The sequence below is a fragment of the Neomonachus schauinslandi genome, chromosome X, assembly GCF_002201575.2.
Source record: "Neomonachus schauinslandi chromosome X, ASM220157v2, whole genome shotgun sequence".
Classification (NCBI taxonomy): Eukaryota; Metazoa; Chordata; class Mammalia; order Carnivora; family Phocidae; genus Neomonachus; species Neomonachus schauinslandi.
The window spans coordinates 30,349,125-30,374,069 of NC_058419.1; the positions used below are offsets into that span (position 1 = coordinate 30,349,125).

At 44.3% G+C, this 24,945-nt stretch overlaps 1 non-coding gene across 1 annotated transcript; it reads right to left on the reverse strand.

Moving 5' to 3' along the window:
- Positions 1–14,690: 14,690 nt before the first annotated feature.
- On the reverse strand, positions 14,691–14,794 carry LOC123323501. Its single transcript, XR_006539441.1, has one exon. It is a non-coding gene; the product is annotated as a U6 spliceosomal RNA (small nuclear RNA).
- Positions 14,795–24,945: the final 10,151 nt, after the last annotated feature.

A 24,945-nucleotide genomic window follows, 5' to 3' on the forward strand; every position in this document is an offset into this window, starting at 1 on the left:
AAGTACAGTTGATCAGTTTGTGGAGGAGGGGAAGAAGATGGGAGGGCACTGGCCAGGCAAGCGGGGATGAGGGTGTTTGTGACAGAAAGTACTATCTGGTCAGGAGGCAGACGATCTACTTCTTCAGGTAAAGGGAAAACCCCTTAGTGTGGTTTTCATGGCCCCAGTCTGCTTTGCAGGCCCATCTGACACTCTTGTCCTATGCTCCTGCCATTTCGTTCCCCAGATCGGTACACAGCCACACACCCCTCTCTGTCCCTGCTCATGCTGCTTCCTTTACCTGCAAGGGCCTCCCCCTCCCCTTCCTCATGGCCAGGCAAGCTCCCAGTGATCCTTCAGGACCCTGAAGAAGGCTGAAATGCCTTCTCTTGAGCACCTTCCCGGGAGCCAACCCACCCCCCTCGCCTCCCCCTGCCCCCTCTAACCCTTCTCTTTCCCATGTTCTCATAGCTCTTGGTGCCCATCCCTGTTGGCTGTTGTGTCACTGTCATCCAAGTGTCTGTCTGACCCTCTAGACTGTGAACTAGGACAAGCCATGGGTCTTAGGTACCTGTGAGTCCCCAGCCCCTAACATAATTCCAGGTAGACAGTAGGTACTTAATACTCGCTCAGTGAAGGACTGAATAACTAGGGTCTGGAGTGTTTGTCCTGTAGCTTCAAGTGGACAGCCCAGCTTGTCACGACCTGGGAAGACACCTGTATGGTTTTTGTTTTGTGTTGTTTTTGGTTTTGGTAACATGCTATCTTCTCTAAAGTGAATAGTGATGATCCTGTTGAAAGTTTTGAAAAAAGAATGGATAGAGACAGGAAGGAGGTAAAGAAAGCAGAAATACTCTGATTTCATATGAAAAACCATCTACCTGGGAACTTTGTTTTGCTAAGGAAGAGTGGGGGCAGCCCTGGTCAGAACATGTGGTAGGAAATGGGAGTGTCCTATTCGACACCCTCCTCACCTCGGCGCTTCGGTCACATGGAAGGTCATCTAGGTCTGCCCCCTGGCCAGGAGCAACATCTGTTTCCTTTCCTGTACCCCGAGGCTCAGGCTCTTCTTATAGCCCGGAACCCTCCGAGGTTGTGAGTGCATTTCAACAAGGGCCATGTGGAGACCATGTCCTGCCTTTACTGTCCTTCTCAGTCAGGACATCATGCCCATCTTTTGAATCCAAGTCCTCCCTCCTCTGGGAAGCCTTTTCTGAGAAAAGCCCACAATTGTGAGGCCTCCTGACTCACTGTGCTGCACAGTTGAATGAGTCAATATATGAGAGTATCAAGATACAAATGCTTCACCTGCAGTCTTTCTCCCGACTAGACTGGAGCCTTGTGGCCAGAGACAGGGGCACCCTCTCCTCTGTCTCCAGCAGTGTCCCAGGCGAAGCATCACACTTAGGTGTGCAGGAAATATTTGCTGGTTCATCAGGAATGGGCGGGGCCGGCTGGTCTGAACCTTGCTGAGACCTCCGGGTCATGGCCACTCACTTTGTCTGCGGCTGGTAAATTCACCTGCCTTTGTCAAGTTTGCCCCTGGAGCTGGATGGACAAGAAACAGTTCTGTCTCAACTTCAGATCCAAGGTCAAGAGATCTCGGTTCTACTTCTGGCTCCTCCATTTCCTAGCAGGAACTTGGGCAAGCCAGTTAGCTGCTCTGAAAAAATAATGGGGGATTTATGTGTCTAGAGTCAGGATGGGATAACAGGGTCCAGATTGGCCCTCGTGCATGAAGCAAGAAATACAGACAAAAATACATGAGACAATGGTTTTCCAGACACTGAACATTAGACGCTGAAGGACAGTGATCCCAGGGAGATGGGAAGCAAACAAGGGGAGCCCGAGGCTCACCTTAGCCTATTTCCTTGCAAGAGCTTCAGGCTATGATGTAGGGGAGAGAGCCGAGGCAGAGCTGGGTGGACCCCCTGAGTTAAGGAGATGGAGCTGAGAGTCCAGGGAGACAAAGGAAGGGCAGGATGCTGGAGAGCAAAGAGCTGCACTGCACAGAGAGAAGCCCCACCGAGCAGCACACACGTGTGAGGACACTACCCGAGGCTGGGGAAAGAACCATCTGGAACGATTAGAGGGAGATAATGCTTGTTGCCACCAGGCCGACTGGAAAAACTCATAATTCATGGGGCATTGAGCAGAGTACTCAGGAAGGTCCAGGCACTGATATATTTTGTTTTAAATAAAATTGATAGTTGTTCATGGTAAAAATTCAAACGGCACAGAAGAGTTTTTTTTAATTTTTAAAAAAGATTTTATTTATTTATTAGAGAGAGAGAGAACACAAGCAGGGGGAGCAGCGGGCCGAGGGAGAGGGAGAAGCAGGCTCCCCACTGAGCAAGGAGCCTGATGGGGGCTCGATCCCAGGACCGCAGGATCATGACCTGAGCTGAAGGCAGACCCTTAACCAACTGAGCCACCCAGGCGCCTGGTGCTGATTTTTTGTTTTGTTTTGTTTTCTTCCTTAACATTTTACTTATCACTAGAATTTTTAAAGAATAAACATATGGGATGCCTGGCTGGTTCAGTTGATAGATCATGTGATTCTTGATCTCAGGGTTATCAGTTTGAACCCCACGTTGGGTGTAGAGTTTACTTAAAAAAAAAAAAAAAAAAACATGTTACGGGGGCAAAAATGGATTTTTTTATTTTATTTATTTATTTAAAGATTTTATTTATTTGAGAGAGAGAGAGAGCACAAGCAGGGGGAGAGGCAGAGGGAGAAGCAGACTCCCCGCTGAGCAGGGAGCCTGACATGGGGCTCGATCCCAGGACCCTGAGATCATGACCTGAGGCGAAGGCAGACACTTAACCATCTGAGCCACCCAGGCGCCCCAAAAATGGATTTTTTTTTTAAGATTTTATTTATTTATTTGAGAGAGAGAATGAGATAGAGAGAGCATGAGACGGGGGAGGGTCAGAGGGAGAAGCAGACGCCCTGCCGAGCAGGGAGCCCGATGCGGGACTCGATCCTGGGACTCCAGGATCATGACCTGAGCCGAAGGCATTCACTTAACCAACTGAGCCACCCAGGCGCCCCAAAATGGATTTTTTTAAATAAATAATTCTGGATATATGGCCTAGCTATCTGGAAAAATACAGAGTGAGATCCAACCTTCACACCATACACAGGAATAAACTCTCACTGAATCGAAGATCCGAATATAAGATATGAAACCTTACAAATATTAAAAGAAAACATGGGCACGTTCCCCCTCCCCTTTTTAAAACATTTATTCATTTTAAGTAATCTCTATGCCCAACAATGGGGCTCGAACTCACGACCCCAAGATCAAGAGCCGCACTCTCCTCTGACTGAGTTGGCCGGGCGCCCTGAGCACATTCCCCTTTATCCTTGCCATAAAGAAAGGCTCTTTAACCCTGATTCAAAAGCTAGAGGCAGTGGAAGAAAACCATGGATAAAACTGACTGGATAATCTCCTTGCCCCGGTGGCACGTTGGCCCAAGTCTGAGTTCCGTGGCCCAGCGTGCAGCTCTGGGGTTTCCAGCAGGCCGGGCCGGGCTGGGCTGTGGCACGCCAAAAGTCATCCCCGTCCAGAGCTCCCCCTCAGTGGGAGTCGTGGAGAGACACACACTGTCCTGTTTTGCCCGGTATGCAATTGGTATCAGTTGGGTGAAACATAAATCCATACATAAATCTCTTTCGGGTAAACCACAGGTTCTCAGGGCTTTAGTGCAGCCTGAATCCATATGGAAGAAAAGAAATTTGTCCCTCACTTCCCCAGCTCACAGAGAAGACGGTGCTCGCACGATTATGCAGACAAGTGCCCTTTTGCCTTTATTTACTTTCCCGTTTTCAGGGCATGAGAAATGGACACATCGAGGAGTAATAACCGCAGTGTCCGAGAGTTAGCGGGCACTTACTATGGGCCAGGCCGTGCGTGTTCTCCCAGAGGCTCCACGACAACCCTGTGAGGGCAAGATTCCATTTCTCACCTCAAAGATGAGGAAACAAGCAGTCCCTGCTGAAAAGACTGGTGATCACTGGTGAGCCGGAGAGCAGGGATTTAAAGCCGGGCAGTCCGGTGTCCAGACCTTCTGTGCTTTCTGTGACTCCAGATGGCTCTTTTGTAGTTCTGATTGTAAGTGGTGGAGGCAAGAGTCGAACCCAGACAGCTCAACTCAGGAGCCTGAGCTTCCAGTACCTTTTTTTAAAAATTAAATTAAATTAAAATTTTAAAAAGAGGCTCTATGCCCAGTGTGGGGCTCAAACTTATGGCCCCGAGATCAAGAGTCGCAAGCTCTACCCACTGAACCAGCCAGGCGCCCCAGGAGCTCCCAGTATCTTAAGGTCCCGGTAAGAACAGTTACTTACCTACACCAAGGACTGGCTTGGGAATTCCTGCTCGGCATTGCTTTCAATGACCAGAGGAGGCCATGAAGGAGTATTCTCATCATGGGCACACTTCTAAAACTGCCTAGATTTACAGCACATGAGACACTGCTGGGGTTTAGTTGTTTTTGTTTTAGCATTTCTTCCTGTGGCTCAAAGCAGAGGATCTGGAATCATCTTGGGGTAAACCTGCCCTTTCTCCGGGAGAGACCACTTCCCTGAGCCCTCTTAGTCATGCATGTATTAGTCATGCACCTGGCAGTGCTCTTGGGGGAAGCCTTAAATGCTGGGGGCAAAGGGAAACGCAGATGCTTTGGATTGAGGTTTTATGTGTTCTATTTAGCGACGCTAAAGTTGTCTTCACTGCGTCTTGCTTCAGCTGGCCGGATCTAAGGATAAGGTGAAAAGAACACAGTCTTTGGCCAAGGCAGAGGGATCTGGAGACCACAGTCAACAGATGCTGGCCATCTGTTTGGGGGTGATTTGATCAGCCTAAGGAAGAGTGGGGTTGGATGTGCCCTGCTCTTCCTTTCACTATCTGCTAAATGGGGCGAAGTAAGATGAGTACTGGAGGTAATGGCTTGCTCCAACATTTCCTAAATGATGTCTTTGAACAACATTTTGCAATACTGAATCCCAAGGGTGTAGGGTGCAGAGTGGGGTGTTGGCTTGGGTTGAGACCAGCTGGTGTTGGGAGTCAAAGGAATTTGTCCCTCTCTGAAAGTCAAGGTGGATACACATGGACGTGAAGGTGACAGGGCTTATAATCTCTGGGAATGTGATTGGGCCCAGGGAATGGCCCTAAATCTGTAATGGGGCCAGGTGAGCTGACACTGTAGGAGGAGAGCCAGATAAGATCGTTGGCAGATGTAGACGTCCCATGGGACTTCTTGGGGGAACCTAGAATGCTTCTAGTAAGTGACGAAGCTCCTTTTTACTGTTGAATCTCTGTAGGCCTGCTGTGTACAGTTGTGCAGATTGTTCACTGCACAAAGGGGATCTGGCCAAGAAGGCCTGTGGGGACTGAAATTCAGCCTTCACTATACTCACAAGTCATGCACCCTGGGACAGGGATGTCTGTATGGAGGAGTGCCGTTTTTCAAATTTTCTCAAGGGTACCATATGACCTATGGGAAGCCAGGACTCTCACATCCAGCACAGTGCCTGGTGCATAGTAGGTAACTGACATTTATTGACCGAAGGCAAAGGACTGTGAGGCAGCTGTTTGGTATGAGGCAGAACACCGGGATTACTGGGAAAAGGAGGTGTTCTAGGAGATGGGCCCAGTGTCATAGCGAGTTTGGCTTTGGGGATGTGTGTGGCTCAGTCATCTTGTTGGTAGAAGGTATGTGGTAACCAGAAACCTCCTCCAAAATCTGGGTTATGTGTTCTTTCTGGCTGTTGTCCAGGTAGCTTGTGGTGGGCAGGGGACAGGTGGATTTGGACCTGGTGTGTTAGAGGAGTGCTCTCTAGAACGTTCTCGCAAAAAGGGGTCCCCAGTCAGATGCTACAGGGTTAGGCTATCTGTGGAGGTGCAACACCTCTGTCTCTGAAGAAAAGTAGAGATGACTGGGGCAGAAAGTGGCCCAGCTGAAGGAAGAAAGTGGCCCATTCTCATGAAGGCGTTGACTTCCATAATTGTTATGCTATGACCATGTTGGGAGAGACGCAGTGAGGAACATAAGGGAATGGTCCCCTGGGAATACTTGGCGATTGAGGGTCCGTGGAGTAGCTCTATTGAGCTGCTTCAGCCTTTTTTTCTTGCTGTAGCCAAAAATATGCCTCTGTGTAGCGTCGAATGTTGACTAGGTCATGGGCTGCCAGAAGTCAGGGTGCTTCATGTTGTGTGTTTCGAAAGGGTATTGGTCGCCAGCTACGGTAGCATCATAGCATCGATGGGACTGGCATATAGACTTTGTTGTCAGGGATGAGTAGGTGGCTGTGCCTGCATAGGAGGCCCCCATCCATCCCGTGTCTCTGGGACCTCTTCTCGGTGCTGCTGGACTTGGCTTTGGGAAACACTGGGGGAAGAAAGTGCCGCATGACTGTTTCCCAGCAAGTCACTTCGGAGTCGGTCTTCCTTGTTCTGGGAACAATCACTTGCAAGGGCCTTCTAGTAAATGTAGGGCAGGTGCAATCATTGTCCCGGGGTAAGGGTGCAAGAGGACGTCTTGTGGTTTGACAAAGGCCACCTCTCCCCAGATTCCTTGGTTTGTGGGGCTGCTTGCTGGGGAGGAGGTATGTAAATTTGCAGAGGGGCCATGAAGCCTCCTGGGAAGAAAGGTGTCAAGATCCCATATCTTGGGGCGCCTGGGTGGCTCAGTCATTAGGCGTCTGCCTTCGGCTCAGGTCATGATCCCAGGGTCCTGGGATCGAGTTCTGCATTGGGCTCCCTGCTCAGCAGGAAGCCTGCTTCTCCCTCTCCCACTCCCCCTGCTGTGTTCCCTCTCTCGCTTGTGTGTGTCTCTTTCTCTGTCAAATAAATAAATAAACTCTTAAAAAAAATCCCCTATCTTTTCTCATATAAAAAAGTATTTATTTTTGTTCAAATTTCACTTCTTCAGAGTGATCACTCAAGGGCATATTTTTATCTTGTCTTATAATCTTCATTGCACTTAATACTATTTCTACATATCTTTTTTAGGAAGAGTTACTTGTTTATTGCTTACCCCTCGCCCCCCTCCCCAAGTGTGAGTTCCTTGAGGGCAGGAAGTTCTCTGGAAGGAAATGACTCCCAACACCAATTGCTTAGTCATGCCACATTTTAGATTGTTTTATATGTGGATCATGACTTTTTGAGGAAGTTTGTTTTTCTTAGAATTTCTGATTATTGGGGCGCCTGGGTGGCTCAGATGGTTAAGCGTCTGCCTTCAGCCTAGGTCATGATCCCAGGGTCCTGGGATCGAGCCCCGCATCGGGCTCCCTGCTCAGCGGGAGGCCTGCTTCTCCCTCTCCCACTCCCCCTGCTGTGTTCCCTCTCTCACTTGTGGGTGTGTCTCTCTCTGTCAAATAAATAAATAAAATCTTAAAAAAAAAAAGAGGGGCACCTGGGTGGCTCAGTCGTTAAGCGTCTGCCTTCGGCTCAGGTTATGATCCCAGGGTCCTGGGATCGAGCCCCGCATCGGGCTCCCTGCTTGACGGGAAGCCTGCTTCTCCCTCTCCCACTCCCCCTGCTTGTGTTCCCTCACTTGCTGTGTCTCTCTCTGTCAAATAAATAAATAAAATCTTTTTAAAAAAATTCTGATTGTTTTTCTTTTTTTGTTGCCAAAAGAGATCTGTGCCCCTGTCCTCATGTTGCTGATCTCTTCCAGCTGTTTGAATAGATGACTTGTTACATGCTCTGACCCATACTGATTCTTTCTAAGCCTCCCTCCTATATCCCCATGCTTCGAATAATGCTTGGTACAGTAGTAGATGTTCTGTAAGTAGCTGTTGAATGAATGAATGAATGAGTGAATGAATGAATGAATGGAAAAACAATAAGGGAGTTATGAAATTAAAAATACAAGGGTTCTTCCTGCTTCTACCCCTGCAGTGCTCATTAGAGTATCTTTTGATACATGTGAGCCTCTTTTGACCATTTCTGATTTTTGTTCTTCTCTTGGTTATTTCTATAATTCTAAATGAGGGGCTTCTACTTCAAAATATTGGCTTATTTCCTTTAAGCAGTATCAGCTCTCCTCATGTCTGTTGAGGAATTTAGATCCCCCCTTTCCTCTTGAGCTTCTCAATTGCTTACCTTCAATTCTTTGCATAATGTACTTACATTTCCATGTATACTTACCTCTTGAGGCTCTACTCTGTAAAATGAGAAAATGTCGCCCAACTTCTGTCAGTTACTTGATTAGTTTCACATTGTCAAAGTTTAAATCGTGTTCATATTTACATTTTCTTCTGTAACTGTGTATGTTTTTTGTGCTTTGTCTGTAGGTTGATTCTGAGCCATTAGCTCTCAGAGTCACATCATTTTGTCAACGCTAGTCACTGCAGAATCAGTGTGTGATTTGATCACTGGAGGAGATGGAATCCTATACCCTTATCCCTGAGCCACTCAAAGGAGAATAGCAAGGATTTCCAGTTCACATGGTTTCTCTTTTCCTACACTCTACCAGTTGCTTAGTCAGGCCACATTTTAGATGGTTTTATATGTGGATCATGACTTTTTGAGGAGGTTTGTTTTTCTTAGAGTTTCTAATTATCCTTCTTTCTGTTGTTGTGACCAAAGATATGTGTCTCTGTCACCATATGACTGATATCTTCCCGTTGTTTGAATAGACAGCTTATCAAATGCTCTGACATGTCCTGACTCTAAGCCTCCCTCCTGCATGGCTGCCATTTTAGGAATTTTTCTCATCGTGATCCTGGGTTAGTGTCTCTGCTTCTTAGATCCCAAGCCTTCGTTTTTCTTGGATCTCTTTTTTTGATTCTTGGAGCACATCCTCAAGTAATTAATTTTTTCAGAGAAGATAACTGGGAGGTGAAATTTCTGAAGAATTTCATGCCTAAAAAAAGTCTATTTTTGTTCTTATATTTAAATAATATAGAATTGTAGGTTCAAAGTAATTTTCCCTCAAACTTTACAGATATTATTCTAGTGGGTTTTTGTTTTTTGCATCTAAATGTTGCCAATGAGGGACTCCTGGGTGGCTCAGTCAGTTAAGCGGCTGCCTTCGGCTCAGGTCATGATCTCAGGGTCCTGGGATCAAGTCCCGCATCGGGCTCTCTGCTCAGTGGGGAGCCTGCTTCTCCCTCGCCCTGTGCTTATGCTCTCTCTGTCAAATAAATAAAATCTTAAAAAAAAAAATAATAAATGTTGCCAATGAGGATTCTTACTTCTCTGCAGATAGACCTTTTTTTCCCCTCTAGAAGCTTTAAGGATCTTCTCTTTATTCTCAATATCTTAAGACTTAACAAGGATGGATTATTAGAGGCAAGTCTTCTTTTCTTTTATTCTACTTGCCCCTCAGTGGTCTTGAGACACAGAGATACAGACAGAGAGACAGCATGAACAGGGGGAGAGGCAGAGGGAGAGGGAGAAACAGGCTCCCCACCGAGCAAGGAGCCCGACGTGGGGCTCGATCCCAGGACCCTGGGATCATGACCTGAGCCGAAGGCAGACGCTTAACCATCTGAGCCACCCAGGTGCTCCCCCTCAGTTGTCTTTTCAAACTAAAATCTTTGTTCCAGTTATGAGAAATTTTCTTCTTCTTCTTCTTCTTTTTTTTTTTTAATTACTTCTCCTCTCTTGTTTTCTTTCTTTCTGGACTTCCATATAAATGGATATTGATTTTCCTGGATGCTATTTTATATATTTTTAAGCTTTTCTCCAAGTTTCCCTGTGGTCAAGGCTGGATGCAGACACACTAGCATGGAAGGCATGCTTTCGAAAGAAAGGCTGAAGGTGTGATTGTAAACATGGGGAGCCCAAGCTTGAGGTGTATGTATATGGAGGTCTCTACCAACAAGGTTGTCACTGTAGTCTTTTCTATGAAATTATACCTCAGCATAACCAAAAACTTGATGATGGAAAGTTTTTCTTTATAGCAATACTCCAGCTAATGAGTGAAGGAGGAATGATAGAATATCACCATTTGGCAATCCCTGATGAAAAATGGATCTAGGCAATGATTCACTAATGTCTGTGAACATCACAAGAAGAGAGACAATCAGATATTACATATTTCTAATGAAAGTACACAGCATCATCACCTATGAAATTGTCTTGCCAAAAAACCAAACCTGGATTTTCACAAGTCTCTACATCTAACTATCAGTTTACTTAAAAAACACTATTGGGCTCTAATCACCAAAATCCACGGACACTGGGAAACTCTACAGGAAAACTAGTTAACACCTGCATTAATAAATTTCAGTGGGGTGGGGGGGTGCGGGGAAGAAATGCTGGAGGGACCTATAGATTAAAAGAGACTCAAAAGATATTGAGGTCTTACTGTGAGTATTTTTGGTGTGATAACAATATTGTGGTTATGCTTTAAAAAATCCCTTTAGAGAAATATACTGAAATATTTATGAATAAAATAATGTAATATCTAGAGTTTGCTTCAGAATATCCAGGGGAGGAGAAGCGAGCGTGGGTATATATGTAATGAGATTGGCCTCGCATTGATAGTTGTTCAAACTGAGGGATAAATACATGGGGGTTCTTGCTCTACTTTTTTTTAGGGGGGTGGGGAGAGAGTAGGGAGGGACAGAGGGAGAGGGAGAGAGAGAATCTTAAGCAGACTCCAGGCCAAGTGCAGAGCCCAATGCAGGGATCCATTTCAGACCCCAAGATCATGACCTGAGCCAAAATCAAGAGTCAGACGCTTAACCAACTGAGCCCCCCAGGCGCCCCTATTGCTCTACTTTTGTATGTATTTGAAATTTTTCAGAATAGAAAGTTTAAAGTAGAAAAATTTAGGGCAGCAAAGTCAAAAGAACCTAGATGTAAATTCTACTCTAACTCCATGCCCTAGATTACATTGTTCACCTCTCTGTGGCTCTGTTTCTTCATCGACAGTAATGGCCCCTACATCACAGAGGGGTGGTGAGGGTTCAATGAGGTTTTCCCTATAGAGCCCTTCCAACACTGCCTGGCCCTCAGTCCACACTCAGTAAAGGCTAGCTCTTCTTACTGTTATTTACTTATTTATTTTGATGGTCCTATCTTAAGGGGATGGTCCTAGGTGGGTCCTAGGTAAATACTGCAGTAGTATCTCCTCTATGTTCCTCGCCTTGCAGTTATTACAGGGGTACTCCTAGAACCATTGCCTTCTGGTGTGAAAGGCTGACTCTTTCTCTAGGGCGACCTAATCAGCACTGGGGAGCCCAGGGATGTTGTTCCCTGGTGGTGCCCAAAGCAAGTATGACCTCTTGAAGAGGGATTTAGAAACAACCATGTCAATACTATGCTAAAGGGGGCGCCCGGCTGGCTCAGTCGGTAGAGCGTACAACTTTTGATCTCAGGGTTGTGAGTTCAAGCCCCACATTGGGTGTAGAGCTTATTTAAAAAAAATACTACACTAATGTAGTGCAGTAAATGTAGCCAACACTCCAAATAAAAGGCAGAAGTTGCCAGACTGACCAAAAAAAAAAAAAAAAATGCCTCTAAGAAACCCAGTTACTGGGGCGCCTGGGTGGCTCAGTTGGTTAAGCGACTGCCTTGGGCTCAGGTCATGATCCTGGAGTCCCTGGATCGAGTCCCGCATCGGGCTCCCTGCTTGGCAGGGAGCCTGCTTCTGCCTCTGACCCTCCCCGCTCTCATGTGCTCTCTCTCTCTCATTCTCTCTGTCTCAAATAAATAAATAAAATCTTAAAAAAAACAAAAGAAAGAAACCCAGTTACTTAGGTTAAAGGAATAAAAAAATATATACTACACTAACACTAATCATAAGAAATCTCTATTATTTTAGCTATATACTATATACATATCTCAATATAGTATTTATATATAACATGATTATATATAATATATAGTATATATATTAACATCCAATAAAGTAGATTTAATACAAGATGCATTGCCAGAGATACAGAGGGATATTTTGTAACGATGAAAGGGTCAATGCATAAGAAGGTGTCATTCTAAGTGTGTGTGTACCTTAATAACAGAGCTGCAAAATATGTGAAGCAAAAACTGGTAGAATTTAAAGGAGAAATAGACAAATCCGCAATTATACTTGGAGACTTTAACACTCCTTCCTCAGTAATCAGTAGAGCAAATAGCTAATCATGAAGACACTATCCTTCAACTTGTCCTAATGGATATCGTTAGCTCTCTCCGTCAGCAACAGCAGAATGCACTTTGTTTTCAAGTGTGGAGCATTCGCCATGAGAAACCCTAGGCTGGGCCATAAAGAAAGTGCCAGTACATTTAAGAGGATGAAAATAACAGAGTATGTTCACTGACCATAAAGGAATTAGATTAGCAATCAATCGCTCTCTGGGAAGTTCCCTCAGTGTGGGGGAAATTAACCAAATGCAGGGCTACCTGGGCACTTTTGAATGACTTCCCTGGAGGCCTGTCACTACGAAAGCATACAGCTTCTCTTCCTCCTTCCTTTCCCCCAAACACACCTCAGTGTCTGTTTGCATCCAGTCATATCTGTGGGATCATTTGCTTTGTCCCCATGAGAGAGGAAAAGAGTTTTCGGTGGTGAGGAGAGCTAGAAAAAGATAAGAGGAGCTCTAGGGGGATCATAATGGCATCGAGTCCTTTTTTGCTGGACCTGCCTAAGGGAGACTTTGAGAGACTGAACACAAGCAGACTATTTCAAAACCCAGGTGCCAGAGTGCGGCACAGAACAGAGCCATTGCGGCAGCCCCGGGATTGCCAGCTTCCAGAGGAGCTATAGAAGGCGCTGTTAGCCTGGACAGGGGTGTTTCATTCGGGACACAGAGCGACCAGATTTCGTAAGTAGCTTTGCAAGCGGAAGATGGGGAGAAGTGGAAGCTGGAACGGTGTAGGAAAATAGGGTGGGGCTCCCAGAAATCAATGGTCCGGGGTGGGGCACTTGAAAGTGGGGTGTGGTCTTACTATTACACAGAGACTTAACTAAGAAACATATAGAACTTACTGAGAACAACAGGTGGAACAGTCTCCTTTTTTTTTAAGAAAGCATCTTTTTTTTTTTTTTAAAGATTTTATTTATTTATTTGACAGAGAGAGACACAGCGAGAGAGGGAACACAAGCAGGGGGAGCGGGAGAGGGAGAAGCAGGCTTCCCGCTGAGCAGGGAGCCTGATGGGGGCTTGATCCCAGGACCCTGGGATCATGACCTGAGCGGAAGGCAGATGCTTAACGACTGAGCCACCCAGGCGCCCCTCGAAAGCATCTTTCAACTAACATCCTTTTTAAAATTTAAATTCAATTAATTAACATATAGTGTATTATTAGTTTCAGAGGTACATCAGTCTTATGTAACACCCAGTGCTCATTACATCACATGCCCTCCTTAATGTCCATCCCCCCGTTACCCCATTCCCCACCCCCGCCCCTCCAGCAACCCTCAGTTTGTTTCCTATGATTAAGAATCTCTCACGGTTTGTCTCCCTCTCTGGTTTCATCTTGTTGTATTTTTCCTTCCCCTTCCCTATGCTCTTCTGTTTCATTTCTTAAATTCTACATATGAGTGAAATCATATAATTGTCTTTCTCTGATTGACTTATTTCACTTAGCATAATACCCTCTAGTTCCATCCACATCGTTGCAAATGGCCAGATTTCTTTTTTTTGATGGCTGCATAATATTCCATTTTATATATAGACCACATCTTCTTTATCCGTTCATCTGTCGATGGACATCTGGGCTCTTTCCATAGTTTGGCTATTGTGGACATTGCTGCTGTAAACATTGGGGTGCATGTGCCCCTTCGGATCACTACACTTATATCTTTGGGGTAAATACCTACTAGTGCAATTGCTGGGTCATAGGGTAGCTCTATTTTCAACTTTTTGAGGAACCTCCATACTGTTTTCCAGAGTGGCTGCACCAGCTTGCACTCCCACCAACAGTGTGAGAGTGTGGAATAGTCTCCTTTTCTGGAATAAATAACAAGATCCTCCAGGGGCCAGTCTTAGGGACTCTTTTGATAATCTAGGATCACTTGAGGGTTTATGCAGAAAGAGAACTACAGCAACTCCTTCTGATTGGTCTGTTGCCTGGACTCCAACAGATTTTTCTATACAGAGAATTATTGTGCCTTGTAGATTCTTGATGAAGAAACATCCCTTACCTTCAGGTCTTAGCAGGTTAAATTTGGAAAGGAACATGTAAGGCCAATGATAAATGCAGGAAGCTGGTATAGACCTGCATAAACAGTGTTCAGAGGACTTAACACCACATAGTAAGGGCAACATAAAGAGCTTTTTGTAAGTTATGTCAAGAGCAAGACGACAGTGGCGCCTGGATGGCTCAGTCGTTAAGCATCTGCCTTCGGCTCAGGTCATGGTCCCAGGGTCCTGGGATCGAGCCCCGCATCGGGCTCCCTGCTCCGCGGGAAGTCTGCTTCTCCCTCTCCCACTCCCCCTGCTTGTGTTCCCTCTCTTGCTGTGTCTCTCTCTATGTCAAATAAATAAATAAAATCTTAAAAAAAAGAGAGAGAAACAAAGTTAGAAATTAAAAAAAAAAAAGAGCAAGACGGCAATAGAGAAAAGCATACAAGTGACCGTGACATAGTGATGAATGATAAAGACAGACCAGAGCTCCTCTGCTCTCACTTGGTACCTGTATTTTCTGTCAAGGAGAAATTTTCATACTGGAAAGTCTAGCCCAGCGCTCTTCAAACTTTACCATGCATATGCATCACCTCAGGATTTTGTTAAAATGGAGATTCTTTTTTAAAAAAATATGGAACGCTTCATGAATTTGTGTGTCGTCCTTGGAGCAGGCCATGCTAATCTCTGAGTCATTCCCAATTTCAGTATATGTGCTGCCAAAGCGAGCACTTAAAATGGAGATTCTGGGGGCATCTGGGTGGCTCACTTGGTGAAGCGTCTGCCTTTGGCTCAGGTCATGATCTTAGGGTCCTGGGATCGAGCCCTGTGATGGGCTCCTTGCTTAGCAGGGAGCTTGCTTCTCCTTCTCCCTCTGCTGCTCCCCCTGCTTGTGCTCTCTCTCTCTCTCTGTGTCAAATAAATAAATAAAATTAAAAAAAAAAAAAGTCCAGGATGGATAAATGGTTAAAATGGTTTTTAAAAGTATTTCATTGCTGGGGCACCTGGGTGGCTCAGTCGGTTAAGCATCTAACTTCGGCTCAGGTCATGGTCTTGGGGTCCTCAGGCTGCTCGGGCTCCCCACTCAGTGGGGAGTCGGCTTGTCCCTCTCCTTCTGCCCCTCTCCCCATTTGCATGCTCTCTCTCTCTCAAATAAATAAATAAAATCTTTAAAAAAAAAAGAGTATTTCATTGCTTTAACCAGGTTCAAGTCTTTGGTCTAGACAAATGACATCTCTCAGAGCATTGGGAGTGCCTGCAAATGAGACCTTTAAACCACTCTGGGGATACTTTTATTTTCATCAATGTGGAGTAGGAGAGGTGCTAGAAACCTCTAGAAGAGAGGCAGATACAATCCTGGGTTTCAAAACAGGAAAGAAGCGCAAGTGGAAGTGGACAGATCGGTCAGCTTGATGTTGATTCCAGGAGACAATCTGAAATAGATTCTTTTTCAAGCATGGTTTCTGCTCACCGGACCCAGTATGATTTCCCTGAGAGCAAATCCCGTCCGACTAGTTTGATTATCTCTGATAGGTTTACTAGAACGAAGGTCAGGGCGGCTACGGTAGATCGAGAGCAAGTGAAATCGGGCACAACCCTAGCTGAGGACTTTCAAGATATTATTTGTGCAAAGCAGCACAATAGTGACTGGCTGTGAGGCCAATGAGGGGGATCAGGAACGGGTTGATCCAGTCTGCCCAGAGGGCCCTGACGAATGAGTAATAGCTCCCAAAGGAGAGCATCCAGGCCCACTCTAAGGCTTCGTCCTCGGCCTGGTCTGTTGCAGCAATTTTATCACTGGCTTAGATCTGTGGTTCTCAAATATTTGGGCACCTCGGGATCTCTCGGGGACAAGGGATGCTTGTTAAAATATAGGTTCCAAGGCTCCAATCCTGGGCTCTGATTCAGCAGGTCTGAATGCATTTTTTATTAAGCATCTCAAAGTGACCCTGAGGAAGGTGCTCCGTGGAGCTTCATTTGAAAAAAACTGAACATAAGCAGCACAAGACGCTCTTTGACAAATGTGTATTTGGGGTTTCCCAAATGAGCGAGGGATAGTGAAGCCAAGGCTAATCTTTCCTTAGAGAGCCATCCTCAAGCCCCGAGGCTGCCCATTTTCTTGATTCTGAAGGAGACTGAGAGTGGGGAAGTATTTTTACCTTTGGCCTATATTGTTTGAATTAATTATTATAAAAAGAAGTCTAGGACTTCTCTCTAGAAGACGGAAATACACATACTCTCTGCTATTTCTCTGATGAAGTACAACTAAAACCCCTTGACATTGTATATAAAACAAACATACAGGGGCTCCTGGCTGGCTCTGTTGGAAGACCATGCCACTCTTGATCTCTGGGTCTTGAGTTCAAGCCCCACGTTGGGTGTAGAGATTAACTAACTAACTAACTAACTAACTAACTAACTAACCAAACAAACTTAAACAAGAAAGCATACAAAGGCTCTGAAAGGTGGAGAGAACAAGGTAGATCATTTAGGGATCTTTGGATGCAAGGAACAATACGGTGGTAAGTTCCCTGGGTTTCTTTCGGCCTCATGTACCATATACTTGGGGCTGCAGAAGGTGGTAACCCCAAAGTGTGGAGGCCTGAAACGTGGAACTGCCAACGAGTGCAGACAAAAAAAGGCCCAAGAAAAGGCTCGCTCTCTTTAACCAAAGACCATAAAAGAAACAGCTAAGAATGACAGCAAACATTTAGACAATAACTGCTTTTCCCCAGCCAAGCATTACAGAAAAATCGTGGCACCATCCCCACCTACACCAGCAAAGGCCAAGGGAGGAGCCTAGATTTCTGCCCTCACAAGGTTGTACCGAGGCACCCAAGCCTCCTGCCTCGGTGGCTGGTGTCAGAGGAGGCTTGGAGGAGAGTCAGGACATCCAGCACTGCCCCCTCAGCAATGGGGCCACCTCCCCCTCATGGTGTCAGTAGAACCCATGTGGAGAGCAGTCACAGGGCCCCTACACCTCCCAGCCAGGGAGGAATCAGTAGAGCCCGAGTGGGGGGCTGGAACTCCCAGCCCTACCCAGCAGCCCCTCCTGGGTGGCAGAGGAGGCCCCGGGGCTAACCTGGATGCTCACCACCGCCGGCAGTAACAGGGCAGCGTCGCCTCTTTCCTCTGACAGGACAGTGTCACGGGAAGTCGGCTAGAACAGAAGGTTTAAATACGATACGGAGTCTCACAACATAATACCCCAAGTGTCGAGGTTTCACCTGAAAGTCACTCATCATACCAAGGAGCAGGAAGATCTCAAACCGAAGGAAAAAGACGGAAAGATGCTGTCTTAGTGTCCCAGGGCTGCCATAACATAGTACTACAAACTGAGTGGCTTAAAAACAACAGGAATTTGTTGTCTCACCGTTCTGGAACCTAGGAGTCCGAAATCGAGAATCAGGGTGTTGACAGGGCCATGCGCCCTCTGAAACCCCAAGAGGAGAATCCTTCCTGGCCTCTCCCTAGCTTCTGGAGTGGCTGTCAGTTCCTTGGCTCACATTGGTATCAATCCAAACTCTTTCTCTGTTATCACATAGCATTCTCCCCATGTCTGTGTCCGAAGTTACCTCCTCTTATAAGGATACCAGTCGTATTTCATTAGGACCCTCCCTAATAACCTCAGCTTAACTTAACTGCATCTGCAAAGACCCTATTTCCAAGTAAGGACACATTTACAGGTAATAGGGGATGAGGACATCAACACATCTTTGTGTTTCAGGAATACAGTTCGACCTATAACAGTTGCCAACATCGAGATGGCAGAAATGTTAGAATTCTCTGACAAAGATTTTAAACCTGCTGTCATAAGAATGCTTCAGCAAGCAGCTACGAACACACTTGAAACAAATGAAATAGAACGTATAAAATAGAAACAAATGAGAATTCGAGAATATAAAGAAGCACAAAAGGGGTATTTTAAAGCTGAAAAATACAATCACTGAGATATAAAACTTAGAGGATGAGCTCAACAGCAGAATGGAGGTGACAGAGGAAAGAATCAATAAACTGGAAGATAACATAATAGAAATGACCCAATCTGAGCAACAGAGGGAGAATATAAATTTTAAAGATTTATTTATTTATTCCGGAGAAAGGGAGACAGAGTGAGTATGGGGGAGGGGCAGAGGGAGACGGAGAGAGAGAGAGAGACAGAGAGAATCCCCGTCTGAGCGCAGAGCCCGATGTGGGGCTTGATCCCATGACCCTGAGATCATGACCCCGGCCGAAACCAAGAGTCAGATGCTCCACCGACTGAGCCACCCAGGTGCTCCAGGAGAAAATAAATTTTAAAAAATGAACAGAGCCTCAAGGACCTGAGGGATTATAACAAAAGATCTAACATTTGTGTTGTAGGAGTATCAGAAGGAGATGAGAAAGAGGGTAGGGCTTAAAAAGTACTCAAAGAGGCTCCTGGCTGGCTCAGTCAGTAGAGCACATGACTCTTGATCTCGGGGTTGTGAGTTCGAGCCCGATGTTGGGCATAGAGCTTACTTTAAAAAAAGTAATAATGACCGAAGAAGAAATAATGGTTTCTGTTTGTTTGTTTGTTTTGTTTTGCATAGAAAGAAATAATGACTGAAATTTTCCCAAATATGGCAAGAAACATAAAGCCACAGATTCATGAAGCTGAGCAAATCTTAAACAGGATATACTCAAAGAAATCCATACCAAAGCACATCGTAATTAAACTTCTGAAAACTAAAGACAAAGAAAAAAATCTTGAAAGCCACAAGAAAAAAATGTTATCTTGGGGAAATGACAATTTGAATGACAGAAGATTTCATATCAGAAGTTATGGAAGCCAGAAGGAATTGGCACAATATATATATATATTTTTAAAGATTTTATTTATTTAATTGACAGGGAGAGAGAGAGAGAGAGACAGCATGAGAGGGAACACAAGCAGGGGGAGTGGGAGAGGAAGAAGCAGGCTTCCGGCTGAGCAGAGAGCCCGATGTGGGGCTCGATCCCAGGACCCTGGGATCATGACCTGAGCTGAAGGCAGTTGCTTAACCAACTGAGCCACCCAGGCGCCCAGCACAATATTTTTTTTAAATGGTGAAAAAAAGGAGTTCTCAACCCAGAATCCTGTACCTAGTGAGAACATCCTTCAGGAATGAAAGGAAAACCAAGACATTCTCAAATTAGGGAAAACTAAGAGAATTTGTGACCATCAGACCAACCCTAAATTTTAATTTAGGGTTTTAGAGCTAATGGAATTGCTCTAAACAGAAAGGATATGATAAAAGAAGAAATCTTGGAACATCAAGAAGGAAGGAAGAAGAACACAATAAACAAAAATATGGGGAAATGAGGGTGCCTGGGTGGCTCAGTTGGTTAAGCGACTGCCTTCGGCTCAGGTCATGATCCTGGAGTCCCGGGATCGAGTCCCGCATCGGGCTCCCTGCTCAGCGGGGAGTCTGCTTCTCCCTCTCCCACTCCCCGTTTGTGTTCCCTCTCTTGCTGTGTCTTTCTCTGTCAAATAAATAAATAAAATCTTTAAAAAAAAATATGGGGAAATGAGATAATCTTTCTTTCTCCTCTTAAATTTTCTGTATTATGTTTGATGGTTGAAGCCATAATTATAACAGTATCTGATGTGGTTCTAAATGCGTGTAGAGGAAGTATTTAGGACAATTATAAATAGGGGAAGGAAAGGGAATATAAAGAGAGGTAAGATTTCAGGGGCGCCTGGGTGGCTCAGTCGTTAAGCGTCTGCCTTCAGCTCAGGTCATGATCCCGGGGTCCTGGGATCGAGCCCCGCATCAGGCTCCCTGCTCAGCGGGAAGCCTGCTCTCCCTCTCCCGCTCCCCCTGCTTGTGTTCCTGCTCTAGCTATCTCTCTCTCTGTCAAATAAATAAATAAATAAATAAGTAAATAAATAAATAAATAAATCTTAAAAAAAAAAAGATTTCTATACTTCCCTCAAGATGGTAAATGGATAATGCCAATAGATTGTCATAAGTCCTCTGTATATATAATGTAATACCTGTATATATAATGTAATACCTAAAAAAAACCTTTGCAAAGAAATATACTAAAAAACATCATAGATAAATCAAAATAGATTTCTAAAAAATGTCTAAGTAACCCACAGGAGGGCAGTAAAAAGAAAGCAAGAAATGAAAAACAGAGAGAACAAACAGAAAACAGAAAAATTAAATGGCAAGCTCAAGCTCTAATGTAGCAATAATTACATTGAGTGTAACACTATATACAACAATTAAGAGACAAAGATTGGCAGTGTGGATTAAAAAACAGAGCCAACTAAGGGTGCCTGGCTGGCTCAGTTGGAGGAGGGTATGACTCTTGATCTCGGGGTTGTGGGTTCAAGCCCCATATCACGTGTAGCGGTTACTAAAACAAAACAAAACAAAACAAAAACCAAAAAAAAAAACCCCAGCTTAAAAAAAGAGTAAGTTATTAAAAAAAAGACCAGGGCCAACCATACACTGTCTACAAGGAAATCACTTCCAATATAATGATAAGCCAAGGTGAAAATAAAAGGATAGAGAGAGAGATATTATGCAAACATTAACCAAAACAAAAGTGGCTCCATTTTAATATCAGATAAAATAAAAGAAAATGACCAGTGGCAGAGAGGGATATGATGATTTATATGATGATAAAAATGTCAAAATTCACCAAAAAGACATAGCAATCCTGAATGCATATACACCAAAAAAAGAGCTACAAAATATATAAAGCAAAAGCTAGAGATAGATAAGCCCCACAACAGTAGCCGGACACTTCAATAACCCCTTCCCAACAACGAATAGATCAACTAGGCTGAAAATAAACAAGGATGTACAACTCAACAACATCAACCAACAAGATCTGATAGACATTTCTAGGACACTCCAGCCAACAACAGCAGCATATGCATTCTTTTCAAGTGCCCACAAAACATACACAAAGATAGAGCATATTCTGGACCATAAAACAAGTCTGGAAAAATTTTAAATAATTGTGTTCTCTGATCACAATGGAATCGGAGTAGAAATCAATAAACAAAAAGATGACAGACAAATCTCCAAACAATTGGAAACTCAAAACATACTTCTAAATAATCCACGGGTCAGAGAAAGTCTTTGGAAATTAAAAAAAAACAAAACATTAAACCAAATGAGAATGAAAATGCAACAAATCAAAATTTGTGGCAGGCTGCTAAAGTAGTGTTGGGAGGAAAATTTACAGCACTAAATGCACACATTAGAAAAGAGGAAAAGTCTCAAATCAGTAATCTCAGCTTCCACCTCAAGAGCCTGCAAAAACAAGAGCAAAATAAACCCAAAGTAAGCAGAAGGAAGAAAACAATAATTGCTCAAAGCAGAAATCAATGAAAGCAGAAACAGAAAAACAACAGGGAAAAACAATGAAACAAAGAACTGGTTCTTTGAAGAGACCAATAGCCAAACCTCTACGACCACTGACAAAGAAAAAAGATAGAGAAGGGGTACCTGGCTGGCTCTTGATAAGCATGGGACTCTTGATCTCGGGATCATGAGTTCAAGCCCCACGTTGGGTGTAGAGATTACATAAGTAAATAAATAAAGAGAGAGAGAAGACACACATTATCAATAGCCAGAATCAAACAGGGGATAGCACTACAGACCCTGCAGACATCAAAAGGATAATAAAAGAATACAATGAAAATCTCCTCACATGTGAATCTGACAACTTAGATGGAATGGACCAATTCCCTGAAAAACACGAATTGCCACAACTCACCAAATATGAAATAGGTTATTTGAATAACCTTACAACTTCAAGAAATTGAATTTATAATGTAAAAACTCTCAAAAAAAAAAAAAAAAAAAAAAAAAGAAAGAAATCTCCATGCCCAAAAAACTGTACTGGAGAATTATACAAAACATGTAAGAAAGGATCTGTACCAATTCTACCAGTCTCTTCCAGAAAACAGAAGAGGAGAAAATACAGTTGACCCTTAAATGACACTGGAGTTAGGAGTGCTGACCCCTCTGCACAAAAATCCATGTATAACTTTTAACTCTCCTGGGGCGCCTGGGTGGCTCAGTCATTAAGCGTTTGCCTTCGGCTCAGGTCATGATCCCAGGGTCCTGTTCGGCGGGAAGCCTGCTTCTCCCTCTCCCACTCCCCCTGCTTGTGTTCCCTCTCTTGCTGTGTCTCTCTCTGTCAAATAAATAAATAAATTCTTTAAAAAATAAAAACTTTTAACTCTCCCAAAACTTAACAGCTAATAACCTACTATTGACCAGAAGCCTTACGATAACATCAACAGTCGATTAACATATGTTTTGTATGTTATATGTATTATATAATGTATAAAGTAAGCTAGAGAAAGGAAAATGTTATTAAGAAAATCTTAAGGAAAATACATTTACAGTATTGTACTGCAGAAAAATCCACATATAAGTATTATATTGTTCAAAATCCGCATATAAGTTCAAACCCATGTTGTTCAAGGATCAACTGTACTTCCCAATTCACTTTATGAACTAGTATTAACCTGGTATCAAAATCAGACAGAAATCACACAACAAAGAAAACTATACACCAATAACCCTCATGAACGCAGATGCAAAAATCCTTCACAAGATATTAGCAAATAGGGGGCTCCTGGCTGGCTCAATCAGTAGAGCACGTGACTCTTGATCTTGGGGTTGTGAGTTTGGGCCCCACGTTGGGTGTAGAGATTACTTAACAAAAAAAGATAATAGCAAATAGATTTCAGCAATGTATAAAAGGAATCGTATACCATGTCCAAGTGGGGTTCATTTTGGAGATACAAGGATACTTCAGTATTCAAAATCAATCAGTGTAATCTGCCATATTAACAGGCTATAGAAGAAAACTTAAACGATTGTATCGATTGAAGCAGAAAAAGCTTTTTGATAAAATGTCACACCTGTTCAGAATAAAAACTCTCAGTTCACTAGGAACGGAGGAGAGCTTCCTCAACTCAGCAGAAAGTATGTACAAAACCTCTGGGAACTTATGAGTATGTAATCTTTCATGGCAAAAGAGACTTGGTAGATGTCATTAAATTAAGGATCCTGACATGGTAAGATTATCCTGGATTATCCAAGTGTGTCAAGATAATCATGGGGTCCTTACAAGAGGGAGACAAGAGGGTCAGAGTCAGAGAAGGAGGTATGAGGATAGAGGCAGAGGTTGGGGCGACGTGCTCTGCAGATGGAGTAAGGGGTCACGAGCCGAGGAATGCAGGCAGCCTCTGGAAGGTGGAAAAGACAAGGAAACAGATACCCCCTAGAGCCTCAGGAAGGAACGCTGCCCGGCTGGCCCTCTGATTGTAGGACTTTTGACCTCCAGAACTGTAAGATAATAAATCTTCTGGTGGCGTTTTAAGCCACTCAGTTGTTTTAAACTACTCAGTTTGTGGTCATTTTTTTAGAGTAGCAATAGGAAACATACAGAGGTGATGGCAATTGCTAGCACAAAGTTTAAAAAGGCTCTCTGGCGGGGCGCCTGCCTGGCTCAGTCGATAGAGCGTGCAACTCTTGATCTCAGGGTTGTGCGTTCATGCCCCTTGTTGGGTGCAGAGATTACTGAAATAAAGGAATTAGACTGGGGCGCCTGGGTGGCTCAGTCGGTGAAGCGTCTGCCTTCGGCTCAGTTCATGATCCCCGGAGTCCCGGGATCAAGCCCCATGTCGGGCTCCCCGCTCAGCGAGGAGTCTGCTTCTCCCTCTGCCTCTCCCCCTGACCCCCGGCTTGTGTTCTCGCTCACTCACTCTCTCTCTCTCAAGTGAATACATAAAATCTTTAAAAAAAGAAATTAGATTAAAAATAAAAAGACTCTCTGGCAAAGCTCTTGGCTCCTGCCTGGCCTGTCGATCCCTGGAAGATGGGAGCAATGCAGATATGAATTCATAACGTGTATTCTATATTGTTCTTGTGGCTCTCCGCGTGTTTCCCTGTGTTAACCTAAATTATACTCTTTAGATGTATGTTACCTGTGGGCAGGCTGAGTCAGTACATCACACAAGAACTTGTCTGCCTAACAGGCAGGCAGTAATAATGCTTTGCAACTAAATAATATGCTGGAGTTTCTGAAAGGTTTTCACATATGACACAAGTATCAACATACATTGAAAATATGAGGGCGGGGGGCGCCTGGGTGGCTCACTCGATCAAGTGTCTGACTCTTGATTTTGGCTCAGGTCATGACCTCAGGGTTGGCTCCACATTAAGATTCTCTAAAGAGATGAAGCTTCTGCCTCTCCCGCTGCCTCTGCCTGTCCCCCCAGTGAAAAAAAAAAAAAAGAAAAGAAAAAAAAGAAAAAGAAAATCTGAGGGCAGGGATCATAGGAGGTCTCCAGAGGAGGAGGCTGTCAAAGCACCACTGAGTGAACAAAAGAGGAAGAAAGACAATTGCCAGGGAAAGGTAATGAGCTCTCCTTCCCCTGGAAAAATTGGTGAAGGCCTGCAACCTTTAAGTCTTAGCTCGAAAGACGCGGCCATCTTTGGGGGGGGTCATTATTCTGCCTGCCATGACTTCCGGTCTCTCTACTCTGGAGGGACTGTTTCTCTCAATCATCCACTGATATCATCCCCTGTGGCATCTCCCAGAAGGCACAGCTCTGGGCTTTCTGTTAATATTCACTGTACAGTCATATCAGAGACTCGTGGCTTTTGATTTGTTGTTTTCCTATTTTGTTTTTAGTCAGATGTGCCACCAGGTGAGAGGGACTGTCTCAGTCTTCACCGGTAGAGTTCTCTATCCCGGAATGGAAGCCAGCGGATCCTAGGAGGGCTGTTCTCAGTCCTGAGATATCTGGGTCTAATTCACAATAGAATTTAAGGAATGAAGCTGCTGGGTGTTTTGAAGTGGCCTGTCACTGGGAGCTCACACAAGTCAGTCAGGCCCTC